Source organism: Plectropomus leopardus, chromosome 13 (assembly GCF_026936395.1).
Source record: "Plectropomus leopardus strain MGB_pleo_1.0 chromosome 13, ASM2693639v1, whole genome shotgun sequence".
NCBI classification, from domain to species: domain Eukaryota; kingdom Metazoa; phylum Chordata; class Actinopteri; order Perciformes; family Serranidae; genus Plectropomus; species Plectropomus leopardus.
In genome coordinates, this window is record NC_142188.1 from 24,052,310 (window position 1) to 24,070,198 (window position 17,889).

Below are 17,889 nucleotides of genomic sequence, written 5' to 3' on the forward strand. Positions count from 1 at the left end.
GGTCCAATGACTCAATTCATGGAGAAATGTGTGGGCAAGGCCATGTTTGTTTTTGCCAACCTTCTCAACAGGGGGAATAGAGAAACATAGTGAAATTGAGTTTATCTTCACTTGAGACTGTTAGTCAGTTAATATCTAAGAGGTGACAACCCAGACGAACTCAACAGTTAACCACTACTGTAGGCTAGCATTAACTCAACTCAGCTTTGCTCAACTTCAAAATACTTATCAGTTGCAAAAATGCTGTAGTTTAGTTTATATTCGAGGGAATTTCCCCCTATTAGTGATATGCAGGTCAGGGTTATTTTTAAACCTGCACCAACCCAGCCTGTAAACACATGCATAAATCAATGACTAGAACCCAAACTGCAAACTTGCAAACCACAATCCCGCAAAATGGAGCTTACAGTTTCTAGTAAAGACCATCACTAACAACAACCTAGCCTACTTCCTATTGGCTACAGTATATTGCATTTAATTTCCAGTAAATATCACAACATAGAACATGATTTTTGTTTTAAAAAGTACAAATGCAGGAAGAAAGTAAGGATAAAGTAAGTAAAGTAAGTATTACTACACAATGTTTCTGTAACTTATATATAATGTACTCAGAACTCTGCTTTGTCACTTTATGACCAAACCCACCCCGCACCAAAGAAGTTGGCAGGTTTGGGTTAAGCATGGGCTTGGGCCTGGAGACTACAGGCATTTTAGTCTTAATCCAAAGATTAGCAGCAGTGGAAACAGCTAGCCTTGCACAAATTAACCCAATGTATCTAGCTCGTTTAATACTAAACAAGACTAATATAACAACACTGAAAGACTGTGATTTAACTCTAATCTTGTCACCTTCAGGTTTCAAGGGAACACTAGAGGCACTAGAACAGGGACACAGCAAATAAGTGCTCTGCGACCAAAAAAACAGTTCTCGCAAAAACTGTTTCAGCAAGTAATTACAAATCAACATTCCTACATTTCTGTCTGTTCATGTTTAAAACCAATGAGATGCAAAGTCTTCATAGACTGCATTAATACAAGGCTGTAGATACTGTGATGTTACCTAATGGTAACATTAGGTAACATCCTGTTTCGGAGCCTCGAGTTTGGCATTTCAGTAGTCACCATTTTGGATTTTTGAAGCCAGAGGTGACAACATTTGGCTGAGAAGTTGGAGCTGTTAAGAAGCAAGAGGTGAATCCAACTTGGCCACAACCTCAATTATGCGTAACTGTAAGTCTTTATTAAATGTGAGTTATATGAAAATTCAACCACTACTGCAGCATTTATTCAGTAGCTTTAGTTATGGTTGTTGCTTTCATACAATGTGCACCATTAATTATATGTAACACTAAGTCCTTTTTAAACTTAAACCTAAGCCATTTTTTGTACCACGCTGTGAACATGTTAATTTCTCCTGTCAAGTTAGCCATTTTCTATTGGTGTCTATGGGGATTGAACTACAGTTTTTGGCTTTTCTGTCTTGGCTTCATTTTCCTGAACGCATTGTCAGGCTGAGTGAGTGAAGTGAAACAAAAAAACAATACAGTGTGATTATCAGGATAGTCTATTGCATACTTAACGCCCATGAGAGTAGAAAGGGATTTTCCTGTTCAGCTAGAGAGAGAAAGCAAATGAAGAAGTTTGGAACCATCAACAAAACATCTGCTGCGGACACACTAGTCATGCCTTTGTCTGAATCAGGCTCGGTTGATGAGTCTCTCGACTTTCCACAGGCAGACAGCAATAACGCCACTTCACAAACCCGGACATTACGCTGTGATGCACGATGACTGTGTGGCCACGTGGGGAGAAACTCTCTGGGTGATTTCATCAGGCCCATGAGCTCATCATGACCAGATCAGAAGTGCCAACCCAGCAAAATGTTTGCAGCATGAGCGTCAGCTGTAAGTAGGACCCCACACCCTTTCCTCTCTCCGTGAGAAACCAAGGGGAGATGTGGAGAGCAGACCTCCCCCTGCTCCTGCCCAAGGGTTCGAGTCTAATTTAGACAAGATGTTGGATGTTCAACAGCCTCCTTTTCTCATTTGTGGTGCTGATCTAGATGAAAAGGTGGCGAGTGGCAGGAGCAGACCTCTCGGGAGGGGTTTCATTAGATATTACAATCTAAGCTTCCTCCAAGGCCAGGGTCAAAGATGGCTCCTATTTGCACCTTATTTCATGGCCAGGAAGATAATCGACCCACGGAGAGTCCATCTGGTTCACATGGAGGTCTTGTTTAGGAATGGCCTTTGTAGCACGCAATGCGAAAGGAGAGGCAAGAAGGAGTGTGAGAAAGGGAAACAAAGGAAAGATTTGTTTTCTCTTATACTAGAAAGTAACTTCAGCATCGTAACCACATGAACTCCATTTCTCTCAGCTTAGTGGTCTCAGGTTTGCAGACTGCAACATGTGACAATCTCATGAGTTTCCAGTTCCCGGCTATCAGTGAGTCTGTTGTCTTTGTACAGTCTTGCTGAGAGTGATAATGCCAGCGTAACCTCCCCTTCTGTCCTCATGGTCTGCTTTGTGTCCTTCACAGGCGGTAATCAGATACAGTGGACTGATTGTGGAACAAACGACCCGGGGCAGTCCAGCTGCACAGGAGTACGGTTTCAACCCTTAAATGATGATGTCACCGCTCCCATGTGACGGGGCTCAGTTTCACTGTCAGATCAATTATTCACAGCGTTTAATTGGATCAGCTGAATCCAGATCGCTCCGGGGATCCATTTCCAGTAACAGCAGCTGCAAATATACCCTGAGCCAGCACACAAGACATAAGGCTCCAGATCAATATTCGCAGACTACAGCACACCTCACTGACTTTACAAAAACTACCCAAATGACATCCAAGTTTGCTTCGATGGAGGCAAAGAATCAATATGTTTACGTTTTTTAGATTAACCTTATGGGGCGCTTCCACCAGCAGTTCAGTTTGTTTCAGTTCGGTACATATTCTTTATTGCCATTGTAAAAAATTGTGGATGGTACCTTTAATACCTTTGAAATTGTCCCTTTTTGTCATAATCGCTCTGCTTGGAATAAATTAGCACACAGATCCTGTACTAAAAGGTGGAGCTAGATCCAGTGCAGTCTGTTGATTTGTCAGTAGAGAAACAACACTTTGTGCTCAGTTTTTTATACAGTAATTTAGTTCGCTGCCTCTAGCAGCAGCTTTAGACTGAGAAAATATTAGGGATCAACCAATAATGGTTTTTAAGTTCATTAAAATGAAACACAGATACAGATAATCGGCAAAACTCTATGAAAGTACCGGCCCCGTTAACTGGCCAGGCCGATAATCTGTCGACCTCCAGAAAATATAATTTAACTCACTGGGCAGACTGCCGGTAACTTTTAAGGTAGAATGTTTACTTGTAATCAACACGACAACTTTGACCACTCCATTTGTCTTCATTGTCACTCTTTGATGACAAACACTTTTAGTAATGTATGTTAACTGCGATCAGAGTACGTGCATATTTTCCAATCCTTACTTGGAAAAAAAACTGTGTCGGAGTTTCCTGCTTGGGCAGCACTACACCCCTGCTCTTCCCTGACAAGGAGTCAATGCACAAATATACCACTGAAAGACTCTCTTGCTCCAGTCTTCGGCCCGGTTGTGCGGACAATAAACAGAGTGCAGATTTCACTTTGTATCACCAGTGGACAAGGAAATATAGCAAGTGCTGCTGGATGGAGCAGCAAGTGACAACAACCCCACTCACATATAAAAGTACTGTCTGCAGTGAAAAACTCCAAACAGATGTAAGGTCTAGGTACCTGGTTGTAGGTCTTACTTTTAGTTCCAAAGGTACAAAATCGAAAGCTTTTGATATAAATGCAGCTTTAGCTCCTCACTGTAGCATACAAACAGGAGTGGGGGTGATGACCACAGAGTGTTGGGTGAAGGCCAGTCTGTGATGATGCTGCACTCATTAATCACACAGTCCCATACAGTGGCGTTCGCAGCCTCTTAGTCATCAGATATTCCCCAGCCTCAAATCAGCCCCCTCCTCCAACTCATTACAGGCCTTCCAGTCAAAGGTGGCCCTTGTACGAGGGGTAGGGGTTGGGGTTGGGGGGGTGTCAGTGCCGACCAAGACAGTCCTACTCCCCCCATTAGTAATGGGTTTCAGGATACAGAGTATAGTGTAGAGAGCTTTCCATTCACAAGGCGGGGATCAAAACACAAGGCCAATATCTCTGTGGAAAAGGAGAAAGAGCAGCCCATTCATCTTCAGGCTGAGGATGGTGGTCACACACAGGAAGGTCTCGGGAAAGTTATTTTTACAATCAAACACAGTCATCTCTGTTTGTACATGAAACCCACAGTGTTTATCTTGTCCTTTTACCACCTTACAAACTATTTATTCAGCATTTACGCCATACCTGACCCAATCCTATCAAAACTCTAATGAAGGTACATTAGCTTTTACGTAATCCAATGTACATGCCACTGAATGGTCATGTTAGTCATTGAAAGCCTATAAGTTGCTAATTGAAAAGATTTATAAGGCCCCAGGTACCCACGATTACAAAATTACCCTCAAGGCATGAATACATCTCATTCATTCCTTCTGTGTATGCTTTCCCTCTTATGCGACCTATAGAGGCGAACTCACAAAGTCCTGAGTGTCTTTTGGCAGCTTTTCAGACATGTTCTTGGTTAAAAAGGTAACAAAAACTAGCCTGGCTGTGACTCCATTCATGTCATGTCCTTTAACTGGAGAACATTGCCTCCTTTGAGTGTCATAGACTCGCCATCAGCTAGCACCTCACTGCTGAGCCTTGGGCATCCACAGAAATAGTCCCGGGAAGGCTTATTGCACTCATTGACCTTTAAAACACTAGCAGCAAATGTTTGAAGAAATGTGTTGTTAACCTTTTTTTCGACCAGACACATCTTTATAACCCCAAATACAGGAGTAAGAGTAGTTCCTTTATACATTAAATATCCCATAGTGTGCTCATTTTCAGGTTCATACTTTTATTTTGGGTTTCTATGAGAACATGTTTACATGCTTTAATTTAAAAAAATACATTATTTTTCACAGTCTCTCAAATGCTCTATTTTAGCACGTCTCTTTAAGACCCCCCTCCCAGAAAAGCCCTGTTTGCTATGACTGTGCAGTATTTCCAAGCCTTTCACATCTGTGCTCTTGGCATCTTTGCACTGTCACTGCATCCACGAAATGACTGTAACGGCCTTTTAGCTGCACTTTTAACCTTTATATAGTGTACTTGTGACATCACAACTTCACAAAAGTACTGACAGCTCATTTAAAGTCACAGTTTCTGTTTACAGACTGTGTGAATTTGTCTGTGGATTGAGTGTTTTGATACTTTCACAGCATTTATATAGCACCGATATCTGCTTTATAATAAAAAAGATATGTAAATCTGATTTTTACAACATGGGACCTTTAACATTGTTCCAAAATGGAGCTAAACATGATTAAAAATGAATGGGAGTTCTGCATGGATCAGAGCAAGCAAAGAGAGTGCTGATCAATGTTTCCCAGAGTCTAATTCTATTAATCATATGTGCTGAGAGCTGCCTCCGTGTGTACGACCAGCAGCTCGGCAGGACACAGTGACCTTGTGACTGGTGACCTTTTCTATGTTTCTCTTCAACCTGAGGGGACATGCTGTGGAGACTGAGCTAATCGGCTTTGTTCACCACTCAACTACAGCTCTAATAAGCCTATTGATCTAGATTCGCATTGATCCATGTGTGCAGGCTGGAGCCGGGCTGGGTTAGCAGGTTGTGTGGGCAAATGGTGAGGGGAGACGGGTTTAGATTTGCCATTTAACGATCAGGCCTCTCCTTTTATTGAAGTTGGTATTGAGGTTAAATTTAAGGAACTAAGTCTTCTGCGAGGGTTAGCTTCGCTTTAGCCAGCTAGATTGGGTAAGAAAACATGGGCTCAACAGCGCATATAAATGCTTAACATCACAGACAGTGCCTCTATATTAGGCCTTGTATCTGTGTCATTGTAACCGTCTCTCTTTATGCAAGTGAGGACATCCTAGTGATAAACTGTGTATGGCTTTCACATTATGGAAGATGCTGAGGATGGTAGGCATGGGACAGTTTACATATTCAATATATGTATATGATGAAAGGGGCATTATGTTAGGTCAGCAGAGACACCCCTGTGAGGTTTATTGGCTGGCTCTGCAATAATAAAGCGGCAAGTGAAATGCTGCGTTCGTCAGAAGCTGCTGTTCATTCATGTTATAAAATATGTGATTCAATTTTGTGCTCGACTTGCCACGGTATGCAGCATAATGTTTAGTAAGTCGTATGGGACATCATGTATGAAATGGCAGGCTTGTGCTGGTGTTGCAACATTGCAGCGTAGACATTTTCCTGGTTTCATGAGTACAAGCCTTAATGATGGCAGTTTTTGTTTGTTAGTGGCTGGCTTTGTCCACCACTTCCGTCCAGACTGAAATATCTCGACAACTATTGGATGCGTTGCCTTGAAATTTGGTACAGACATTTGTTATCCCCAGAGGATGAATCCCTCTGGCTTTGATGAACGGCTGAAACTTCATTTAGTGCCACCAAGAGATTGACTTTTGTGGTTTTGTGTGATGTCTCTTTTTGGATGGATTACTATGGAATTTGGTACTGAAATTCATGTCTCCATCAGAATAAATTATAATAGCTTTATGGTTCATTGAAGTTTTCACTTCTGCATCATCAGGTGGTGATTAGGGTGGGTTAGTCATTAATCAACAAAGCAGGGCTCTGAGTAGTTTATTAGAAACAATGTGCAATAGCCCACCTTCCACCTTCTCTTCCCCTCTCTGTCTTCCTTTCTCTCTCTCTCAAACATGCATAGCAAGCAACTTCATCATCAGCGCAAAAAATCTATTGAAATCCAACATATGAAAATCTTATTGGTTATGTTTGGGGAAATTTGCCTTTTTCCATCTGAAAATGTGTAGACCTAGCACAATTTCCTAACAACAAGCAAGCATCTCTTTGTCCATGCTCAATCCATTAAATATGCACTTCCATTACGTCATGTTACACTACATCAAGGCTCATTAATTAATGCATATGCTTACCTGTCGGGCGGGGTGGATTGCCTCTTATAACGGACGGGGGTGCAGTTTTAAAAAAAATCCAAGGATGCGCATCACTAGTATATTGTGTTTAGTGCTAATTAGTAAATGTTTGCATGCTAACATGTTGAACTAAGATGATAAACATGGTATATGTTATACCTACTAAATATCAGCATCTTAGCATTGTCGTTGTGAGTAGGTAGCATGCTGAAATCAGCCTTTAGCTCAATACCAGATATATACAGCCTCACAGAGCTGCAAGCATGGCTCTTAAGAAAAGCTGTGGCCACACTGAATAGTCCCTTGATGCTGTGCTAGGACAGTTGGTGAACTCATGACTAATGTTTAACATGACAAAATGTGCCGCCTATTTTTTGACCACTTACATAAACATTCTGTGCTGTGCCCTGAGCCCTGACAAGTCTATTTCAAAGCATGCTGCCAGGGAAGGCTCTGGGACTGAGCTGCTGTCAGTGCCACACACACATATTCTGGGAGAATCCTCAAAAACAGAATGACTCACAGACTGATTGGTCAGGGGAATGAGTTTCCTCTGAAAATCATCTCATCAGAGCCACACCTTGTTTACTCATGGCTGCGCTCCCCTCTCCTGACCGGCATTCACAGGGAAAATGAGTGCTGCCTCACATACAGTAACTCAGTCATCATCATAGCTGTGATGTTAACAGCACTTCCCCAGACAAAGAAAGAAAAACACTCAACTCTTTCGTAACAAACATGACCTGACAGGAGTAAAGGCTGAGATAAGGGAGCGAGGGTAGTCAGAGCTGACATTGGGTTAAATACATTCGAGTTGCAGAAGTGAATTAGGGCAAAAAGGGAGCTCAAATGGAACAGACAAGCCTCGGTTCCTCCAGGGCGATTATGAAACTACCCTTTACAGTGAAATGATTCTCCATTCTGATGTTTTCATGAAACATTTCTATTTCTGGACTATCCTCCCCTCACCCTCGCTAACCAAGCACACAAACATCAGAACATACTCAGCACATTGGACATCACTCCCAGGGTTATTGTGGATGGCAGCTGTAGTCAGCTAAACATGCAACATGCATAAGAGTGTGTTCCTCTGGGGGGGGGGGCATGCACTTTCATACATAAACACGCAGAGTGAAAGTCCAAAACTGTTGAGTCTGAGTCAATGAGATTGAGAAAAGCAGATTTTTGTGCAATAGCAGATGTCGTTTTTATTTTGTGTATTCCTTGAACACGCCCTGGTGCACAGTACAACCTTTTCCTGGTGTTCACATGAAACACTGTAATCAGGGTTGAGTAACATTTGCATTGCGTAATTCTTCTTTGTTTTCTCTGGGACCGATGTGGAAACTGTACTGAACACAAAGTCATACAACAGCTATGTCGAATTCCCACTCCCATCTCCCACAAAGCACAACAAATCCCACCCCCTCATGCTGATGCACACACTCTGTCGGCCCCTGTGGCAACAAATACTTCATGTTACAGAGTGAGATCATCAGTCTGTGTGTGTGTATGTGTTGCAAATATTCTCAGCTCCCCCAGCCAAGTCTGCCCTGCCCCCGTCAGACAGCAAAACGCTTGCATGTGTAATTTTTGGCCCGGAGGGTCGATGAAGGCAAAAGTAACAGTTGGTGTGCATGTGTGCGTCGTCTACTTGTGCCAACGTGTTTTTCTCTTTCTCTTATTTGTGGATGTGTGTGAGCCTGGAATGCTTTGTGTTTCTGGGTAGCGAATCTCTGAGTGCTCTCTAGCCGCCGCCTCTGAGCAGGGTCAGAGGTCACGGCGCATATTGTCCCAATATGGAAACCGCTCTTCCAGCTCTGCAGCACAAAGGCTGGCCACATTGAGCTCTTTGTCACGACTGCCAAAGATCCAAGACAGGTCAACAGCACTGCCTCCGAACCAATTAACAAAGGATTTTTCTTTTGTGTCTCAAATACACACATATGAGCATGTATTTTAAATACCAACTGCAAAAAAAACACAAAATAACCTCTAAATCTTACAGTCTTTGTCTGTTTGTAATCTTTAAAATAGCATCAGAACCATCTGGCTCAGCTCCAGCTGTTACGAGAGGATGGGAAGGAAGAGATGGAGTTGCTATGAAGAGGGTGGGGGGGGGGGTGCATAAAAGGATGGAAATGGAGGGAGAGCCACTGAGGAGGAGGGGGATCTGCTGTAAAATCCTGTTATGCAACCCCTTTTCTGTGGCTGGCGTATTGCATCTGTTAAAAATGGAGGAGAAAAACAGCTTTGCAATTAGCGCTCGGTGTCCTGAGGGTCCTGGTCTCCCCCAATCACATCGCTCTGTCCTGCTCTCCCCAGCGTGCGTGTTGCTAAGCAGATGATGTGACTCAGGAACACACACTGCTATTCTTATAGTGTCAGCGCCGAGCAGACACACTGATAGCAACGCTCTGACTCTGCCTGGGTGCACGGTGATGTTTACTGGAACAGACCAGTCTTGCAAATTAAACCAAGCTGGGTTGTTTTCTCTCCCTCGGCTGCTCCCAAAAGGGCTGTGAGAGTCGGAGATTTGGACCGAGTTTTAAGCCAGTTTTTTTCTAAAATTCTGGGCACATTCAAGGTTTACAGCAACGCAGGGTGTGGTCTCTATACACGGGTGCTTCCTCTGTGGGGTGTTTATGGGTCTGGCCCTGTTTCCTGACTGTTTCAGATAAGGACCACCCACCAAGGCTTCATCACTCCAGATCCGTCAGCAGTTAATGATCCCTGGGGAGGCTCCAACATTCTTATAGCGGAGCAGTGATGTAATTACTCAGCATTTATCAAAGTCTCCAGAAACATGATCGCTTGGAGAATCATAAACAGTCATATATAATAGCAGAGAAGTGTTTGCTTTTGCTTGACGCCTTGTTAACATACCATTTTATATACTGTGGTAACCGTTTTCATAAACACAACATGGAAGTATGCGTCCCCCTCAGGGCACGGAGTTAAGAGGGGAAAAATATGTCAGGTTCAGACAACCTAGCTCAGGCAAGGCCTTTTATCTTCATTGTTCCACTAATTGTTATAGAGTTCTTCTCAGAGGTTAATCCGAGCTGGAACTAGGCGGGTGTGTAATCAGAGCCTGAAAAGATTGGATGTTGAGGTTGTTAAATTAGGTCAGGCAGCACTAAAATGATGCCTCGCAGAAGCACTCAAGAGAAGGAAAATGCTCTATCTGCTGGTCGTCTAAAAAGAAAGAGGATGCAGAGGCTGTATTTCATTGTACCACATGGCCACGGCTAATGGTCTCCATCCCTAGTGTGAATGGAAGGTATTTGTGCGAGAGTGTGATGCATTATTTAAGAGTAAACACGGTGGAGACAGAGAGGCCCAGCGGTGGTGGGGTAGTATTGATTGTGACAGGCCAGAGGAGACATGCACACCTCTCTTAAGTGTCTGGGGCTTCTCACAATGCCCCCACAAATCAACTTTTATTGCTCCGGCTTTGGAGTCTCCACAGTCAGCAGCCTATCAGGCAAAGCAGCTTAGCAGAGATAGCCCTGCGGCAGTCCCACAGTGGGCCTTAACGCTATCAATCGATCATTCATCACTAGTCCCTAAGAAACAAAAACAAGCGGCCAAAAGACAACCAGGGGAGGGAGGCGGCAGAACTGGACTGTGTCACACCGCTCTTGGCTGGGTGGAAAAACCCTGTCAGGTTTTATTTGGGAACAGTCCACGTCCTGTTCTGTGCAGCACAAATTGAAACATTTGAGGAGGAGAGGGAGAAGAAAAGTAATGAGAAAAACTTTCTGAAAGAGGTCGAATGAAATGTGGCCCCCCGGTGCCCCCCCCCTCCCCTTCTCTCCCAGCACCTCCTGCACATTCCTCTCCCCTCAGCAGATCTGGCATGCCCCACAGGAGGCGGCGGCAGCAGCAGCACAGTAATCTTTTCAAAAGGGCGGATTTGAGCGGCCGCCAGGGCAGCCGGCCAACTATTTCTCATTTGGAGCTGGCCTGGAGATGACCCTCCTGTTGGAGCCCCACTCTCAGGAAAAACAAAAACGCCAGCACCGAGTAAGGGAGCGCCTTGGCAACGCTGGAGAGCCGGGAACAGACTCGCAAAAGGAAAACAGGGAAACCGCAGGCCTGCTCTCAGGAACATCTGCACCGCCTTCCTGTGTAAAAAGAAAAAAATTTAACTTAATACTGTCTGCATGAGCCCAAGGGACTGAACAAAAACATGGGAGGGCTGTGTTTCATTCTTTTTTTTTCTTGGAACTCTGTCTGCATGTCTTTTTTTTTTTTCCATTTCCCTCTCTGTCTAACAATTTCCCGAGCCCAACTACCCCCCCATCCTCTCTTTCCTCTCCGCAGCCCTCCACTGAGCCCTGGCCTCTTGCACTTTCAGTGGAAGCCCACCCTTGGCTTGGGAGGAGCTGGTCTGGGTCCCTGTTATGCTTGCTCAATGATGGATGGACATGAAAACTAAGAATCCAAGTCTAGCATTCCTGCTTTTACAGTGGGGTGAGCGGGCGGAGGGAAAAGAGGGGGAATTCCTGAGCGTCTTTGTAATCACTATATGTTTGACAGCAACTGCAGTGACCTTCATCCAAACTTGCGGTCAACCCCCAGACAAGAGTGCCCAGTAATTATCTGGGTGTTTCTTGCAAAAGTCAGAGAAAAAAAAGCAGCTTGCAGAAGAAAAGTGAAAGAGAGAAAAAGAAGGACAGGACATGTGGAAATGTTTGGAGGCTTAAAGGCTTTGTGAGTCAGACCTAAGACATCAAATTCCACATGCTGGGTTCAGATATCGTGTCTGTATGCAATGTTTACAGCCACACTCAGCCCTCACTTGGCCACTGGGCCAATAAGACGCCCCTGTGGCCAGCTTTAGAGAGGGTGAAGGGGACGACAACAAAGAAAGCCCTTATGTTTTCCCTCTAAAACCCGTCTCTCACCCCGCCCCACGCACACATACACACCACTCCGAAAAAAAAAAAAAAAAAAACAACGCTCCAGTAAAAACTCATCACACATCTGCCAGATCCGCTGAGGCCTGCCTCCAATTATCCGCCCACCACGCTGGAATCCCAGGAAGGCTCTGTCCGGCAGAGCGTTTGATGTTGCCACGCAACATTTGACAGAGAACAGGGCGGCTTTGAAAATCAGAGTGTAAACTTGCCTGCCAAGTTTGACGTGAAGAAAGAGGGGTTGGTGGTGGTGGTGGTGGTGGAGGAGGCTAGCTAGGGGGGTAGACAAGGAAAATGCCACTAGATGGAAAGCAGCTGCTGACGGCTGGGAAACATTGCTTTAAATGGGCCCAAATGTGGTGGAGCTCTACCAAACCTCTGCCAAGTGGTCAGCATTTACCCTTCTGGGGCTTTTTGCTGATGTGTGCAGAGGAGAAGTGAAGTTGCGAAAGCACTTGTGCATATTTGAATTTTAGGGTCAAGCTACTTACATGGACTTCAACTATTAGTTCTATTGCCGTGTTTCAACTGCAAGGTACTGTACGGATTTATTAAATTCAGCTCTTTATTGGCTTTCAATAAGCAACAGTTTTGGATGGGCCCTTTTATTTTTTTGTACCATTCATAAAAATATGATGGGTGATGTGGGTGTCGAACTGTTTGCACGTCCATTTGATGAGTAAAAAAAAAAAAGCAATGCTTGTTAGTTGTTAGATGTTAGTTGTTATGATGACAACACATTACTGGGGCCCTAAAGTGTCACACTCACTAGGTTTTGGACTTTTCTTCCACCTGTTTTCTTCATTAAACAGAAAAATGCAACCTTACATTAATACAAGTTTTGAACTTCACAGAACTTACTAACTTCAGGTTATCTGCCATGTAAACTCAGCGTAAATCATACTTCATTTAAACTCGACAGAAACAAAATAAAACTTACCATCTTAGTTAGTCTTACTAGTTACTAAGTTAGTTATTCCACTGTTCCAACTTCTAAGGCTGAAAAATGAAGCCAGTGTGGAAGTGTGAAAAAACAGCAGTCCATCAAATGGCCACTTGAGGCTGGCTCCAAATCTGAGTCAGTCCCCACTAACATATTAAAATGCCCAACTTTACAGCAGAAATAAACATATTTACAGCCTTGCGCAAAACATGCTACTTTCAAAATTTACAACTGTATGGGGGTTACATTTTTATATAACCAATCCATTTACATTTTATTGGGGCCCAAAGTTACACATATTTACGGGCAAAGTCACTACAGTTTGTAAGTCAGATCCACCCCTTGCTCCTCAACAGATCTATCGTCTTGCCCAAATATGGTCAATCCTGGCTCCAAAAAACCAAGATGGTGATGGTTGAAATGCCAAGCTCGAAGCTCCAAAACAACAGTCAACAAACCAATGGGTGGCGTCACGCTAGCTACGTCCAGTAATTATACAGTCTATAGTTTTTAAAAACATGCATTTATTAAGAATGAGAGAAACAGGGAAATAGCAGTTGTTGTGATATTTTGAAAGTAACTTGCTTATTTGGTGATCTAACTCCACTGTCAGCTTGGTTATTACTGCAAAACCTCACCTCTGTGAGTTTCAGAAGCTAGCCCCCTACATTTGTGATGGCAAAGGTAAAAATAAAAATGGCTGCTGCTCTGACCATCGTGCTCGGTTCCAAGAGAGCTGAGCCAATACTAGAAGGTGGAGTTAAAACACTGCAGATCACTGATTGGTCAGAAAGTATCGCCACTTGGGCAACAAGGGATATGCGGTTTAAATCTGTCACTTCTGATTCAAGATTTTAAAAATGGCAGCCCAAAAAAATGGTCACGTTGAAAATTATGTCGAGTAAGTTTCATGCAGCGATGCAATGGTGTTCAGCTGAGTATCCCGCCATCACTGAGTACTGTCTGCAGTGGAAAATAAAATAGCGTAAAGGACCTGGTCAAATTGCGAACCAAACAGTGGTAACATAACATATGTGCAATGTTTATGAATGCAGCAATTAAAATGCAGGAAATGGATGTGAAAGTGCTGCAGATCCAAACAGGATCAATATCACCAACATTATGCACTAAATGCTGCATGTTGGTCACAGAGTGATGATCTACATCATTGAATCATTTCTTCGAATAAGGTTTTAGCATTGAGATCCTAATCATTTCTATTACCGCAAGGCAAACTGGACCAGCTCCATCTGAATCATCTTTCACACTAATTATGGTTTCAGAGCACAATGATGAGTGTAAAGTGAAACCACGGCTGTTCACTGTGAACCTCCCGAGGCGAATGAGGTCACTCCAGCTCCAGTTTGTTTGGAGTCTTTCCCCCAGTACAGTATCAACACGATGATCTGGAAAGGTGACACCTGCACAGGCATGACTGTCATGAGAATCGGTGGCAGCGCTCCGCATTATGACCCGGCCACACCTCCGACACAAAGAAAAACAAGTACAGTAGAGGAGCTGCATTCTTTCCCACGATTACTGGTAGAGCGAGGTAAGGCGAGCCGGATTAGTTGCACTGTAAACAAACGCCACACAAACACACACACACCCACCTCTGAACCTTTCACTGCAGGTTGAAATGTCAAACCTTTAAAATGTCACTCTCGGGCTATAGAGTGATCGTCAAGTTCTGTGTGTGAATTTTTAAATAATATGTTAGAAATTTGCATGAAACTTTTATTAAGTCATTTCAAACTATGATAACTCAAAACTATAGTTACACACAGACACACCTGTCTCCCGGGCTGTTTGAAGAGTAAACAGTGATGGCAGATGATGTATGTTTCTGACCTGAGCTCCACCAGCTGTAAGCAAATGAGGATCACGAGAGTCAACTCCCTGACGCTCAAACAAGCTCGGCGAGATTTCAACACTGTGTTTAACACAATCAGCTGACGTGAAACTGTGTTACACGGCTGCATATCATCAGTCTTGCAGCATGATATTCACTCATAAAAGGCGAGGCCAGATCACATGGTGCAGGATTATAATTCATGACTTGCACAAAACAGCAACTGGAGACTGAGCACACACACACACACACACACACACACACACCCACTGTTGTCTCCTGCAGGACAGTGGCAGTGGTGATACACAACAATCCCCTGACTCTTTGTCTCGCTCCATTTAAGCCGAAGATAGTGTTACACACTCTCTTCCGGACCAGAAAAGATCCCATTGTCCTCTTTGACGTGCTGGCCGGCATTATCTGTTCAAGCAGGTCCAATTCACCGCCGTTCACACACAGACTTTGGGCCTGTTGGACGGAGACGGCACGTATAACATGCAACATGTGACACACATGGCAACATGCTGAATACATTAAAATGGAGCCTAACACAAGGAAGTGGGCTTGACAACAAGAGGGCCTCTTGTTCCAGAAGCAAGAAGAGCAGGGATATAGGGCTGCAGCGGTTAGTTATTTCCTCAACTGAATATATTTTTTTATAAAAATTGAGAAAATGGTGAAAACGGCTCAAGGTGACTTCTTCAAATTTACTGTTTTTCCTGTGACCAAAGCTGGATATTCAACACTCGATATCTTTAAGGTATTGACCAAAATAACCCAGTGCCAAGTGGTATCGAAACATCTCTCATAAAATAATACCTACATTTGACCTTTTTTGTACCCAGATCTAGAAAAAAAACAACAACATTTGCATGGTTTTGCTCACAGCCAATCACCACAAGCCTCTCTCGATTGAATTAACGTGATTGGCTCACGGCAGTCCGCAGTGTGTGAAGTTGAGCACATTTGACAGAGTTGTTTGTATATTCATTTGATAAACATTTTAATAATCTGAACACTAAATCTCAAAACCTTTTTGGCTTTTTTGCACCACTGAGGACTGAATAGGGCCCTGCCTCAAATGCTATATCCAGGTCTCTTTATACATCCACGACTTAAGGATACTGGATAAGATTCTAACATATTAAATGTGAAGTTATTTAAAGGTCTTTTGTGTTAGATTTAGCGGCATCTAGCGGTGGGGTTGCAGAACTGGAACTTCTCCTGTGTGCCGAGTGTGTAGGAGAACTATGGTGGCCGATGCAAAAACGCACATGGCTTTATCTAGAACCAGTGTTTGATTTGTCCGGTCAGGGCTACTGTAGAAACAAGAGCATTTCCCAAACCTCTTCTCGAGTGCCGCTTGTCCTGCATGATTTGGCTCTCTGCGACACAGCTGATTCAAATGATCAGCTCATAATGAACTCCTGAAGCTGCTTGATAACGAGCTGATCATTTAATTCATCTGTGCTGCAGCAGGGAGAGATCTAAAACATGCAGGACAGGAGTCGCTGTTCTAAAGTAAAAAAAAACTTTTTTTAGGTGATAAGCAACTAATGAAAACACAGCTCTGAATATTATTTACCATGTCTGACAATAGATGCTTCTAAATCCTACACACTGGACCTTTACATTGATATAACCAAGAGATAAACAGAAAAAAATATTCACATTTAGGATGCTGAAACCAGCAAATCTTTGCTTGAAAAGTGATTAATTTCTTATGAGAACAGTTTCTGTTTAGAGACTTGATTAATTGATTAATCAGCAAATTGTTGCAGCTGCATTGTGATGCATCACATTTATGAGAGCCAGAATTTCACATTGTGATGTGTGACTTTAGTTCAAATAAAAGAGCGTGTGATACTGCAGCTCTCAACCTACTTTCCCTCACAGGATACAAAATGGCGGAGGCGATGTGTGTGTCGTGAGGGGCTTTCTCTGAGCTGAGAGCGAAATAAATAAATAAAGAAGTAAGCAAATCATGTTTGAAAGGATTTACCCAAAGGGCATCAGCTGACTGTCTACAGCTGCTTTTGGCCCTTCAAGTGGTCTCTATGGCAACAGTCCTTCCAAATCTGGCCACTGCCAGCCTCGCTCCATCATAACAACAAATCCCATTGATGCGTCTCTGGAATGCGTTGGCCTGCTTTTAGGGGGAAACCTGAGGCCATTTGCGCAGCTGCTCGGCGCTGAGTGAATGTACAGTTTCTGTGTTGACTTCACCTCGCTCTGCTGAAAGTAAACCACACACAAAACACAAAGGTGAGCATCTCACCGTCTCACAGACGTGTTTGAAAAGCTCAGAAAACTGTCTCTTTAAAGATCTGTGTCTGCTCCGCTCCAGGTTTTAAATATTGCTCTTAAATCATTTATAAAACCCATAACTCACTGAGCCCAGACTTCAGCGCCCCGACATAAATCACACCGTACACCATAATGTTTAAAGATGAAAATGTGTATTTAAGCTTGCGCCTGTTGTCACTGTTGGCTTTTCTAAAGGCTTAAAAGCTATTAAGCACCAATCCAGCTGCATCTCAATCATTTGACATTAAGCTTTTCACTCATTAAGATGTAATTGCTGTTGTCAAGCAACTGGCACATCATTGGTCAAAAATTAATTACTTCTCTGTGTAAAGCGGCCACTCTGTAATAAGTCAGTGTGTAAATAAAGACTGGAGGGGGCCTTGAAGTCAGACTAGACGGGGTGAGGTATGTACTGTGGAGCCACAAAAAGATGAGTGACAAATTAGTGAGCCTAATGAGAGAAAACTTACGCCAAAGCAATTCAAAGATGCATTGCTTGACGGCCGTGACACGTAGTAATTTCTGCAATTAATGAAACCTGCTTCAGATCTCTAGTAAGAGCACATTAAACCCTGTTGCTCCCTTTCAAGCTAAACTATATGCACTTTTACACAGCCTGTTAAAGGCAGAAATATTACGCTGTTGTGCTGCCTAGCCGTTCTGTATAATTTAAGCCCAACATTACATACGGATATAAAATCTGTCCTTTCATTTCACCTGCATTTACATACATTGTCTGAGAGCTTACAGATATGGATGAAACAGGGCAGTACCATCAG

The 17,889-nt window shown here is 43.3% G+C and overlaps 2 long non-coding RNA genes across 2 annotated transcripts in view; one reads left to right on the forward strand and one right to left on the reverse strand.

The window, feature by feature from the left end:
* Positions 1-1,132: 1,132 nt before the first annotated feature.
* Positions 1,133-3,934, forward strand: LOC148187717 (uncharacterized). The gene is made up of 3 exons (XR_015778513.1): positions 1,133-1,230; positions 1,734-1,904; positions 2,540-3,934. It is a non-coding gene; the product is annotated as an uncharacterized LOC148187717 (long non-coding RNA).
* A 6,977-nt stretch (positions 3,935-10,911) lies between these two features.
* The window catches only part of LOC148187718 (uncharacterized), a 48,870-nt gene continuing 41,892 nt past the window's right edge, over positions 10,912-17,889 (reverse strand). The window contains exon 3 of the long non-coding RNA XR_015778576.1: positions 10,912-11,213. This is a non-coding gene — a long non-coding RNA (uncharacterized LOC148187718). The remainder of the gene's footprint in view (positions 11,214-17,889) is intronic.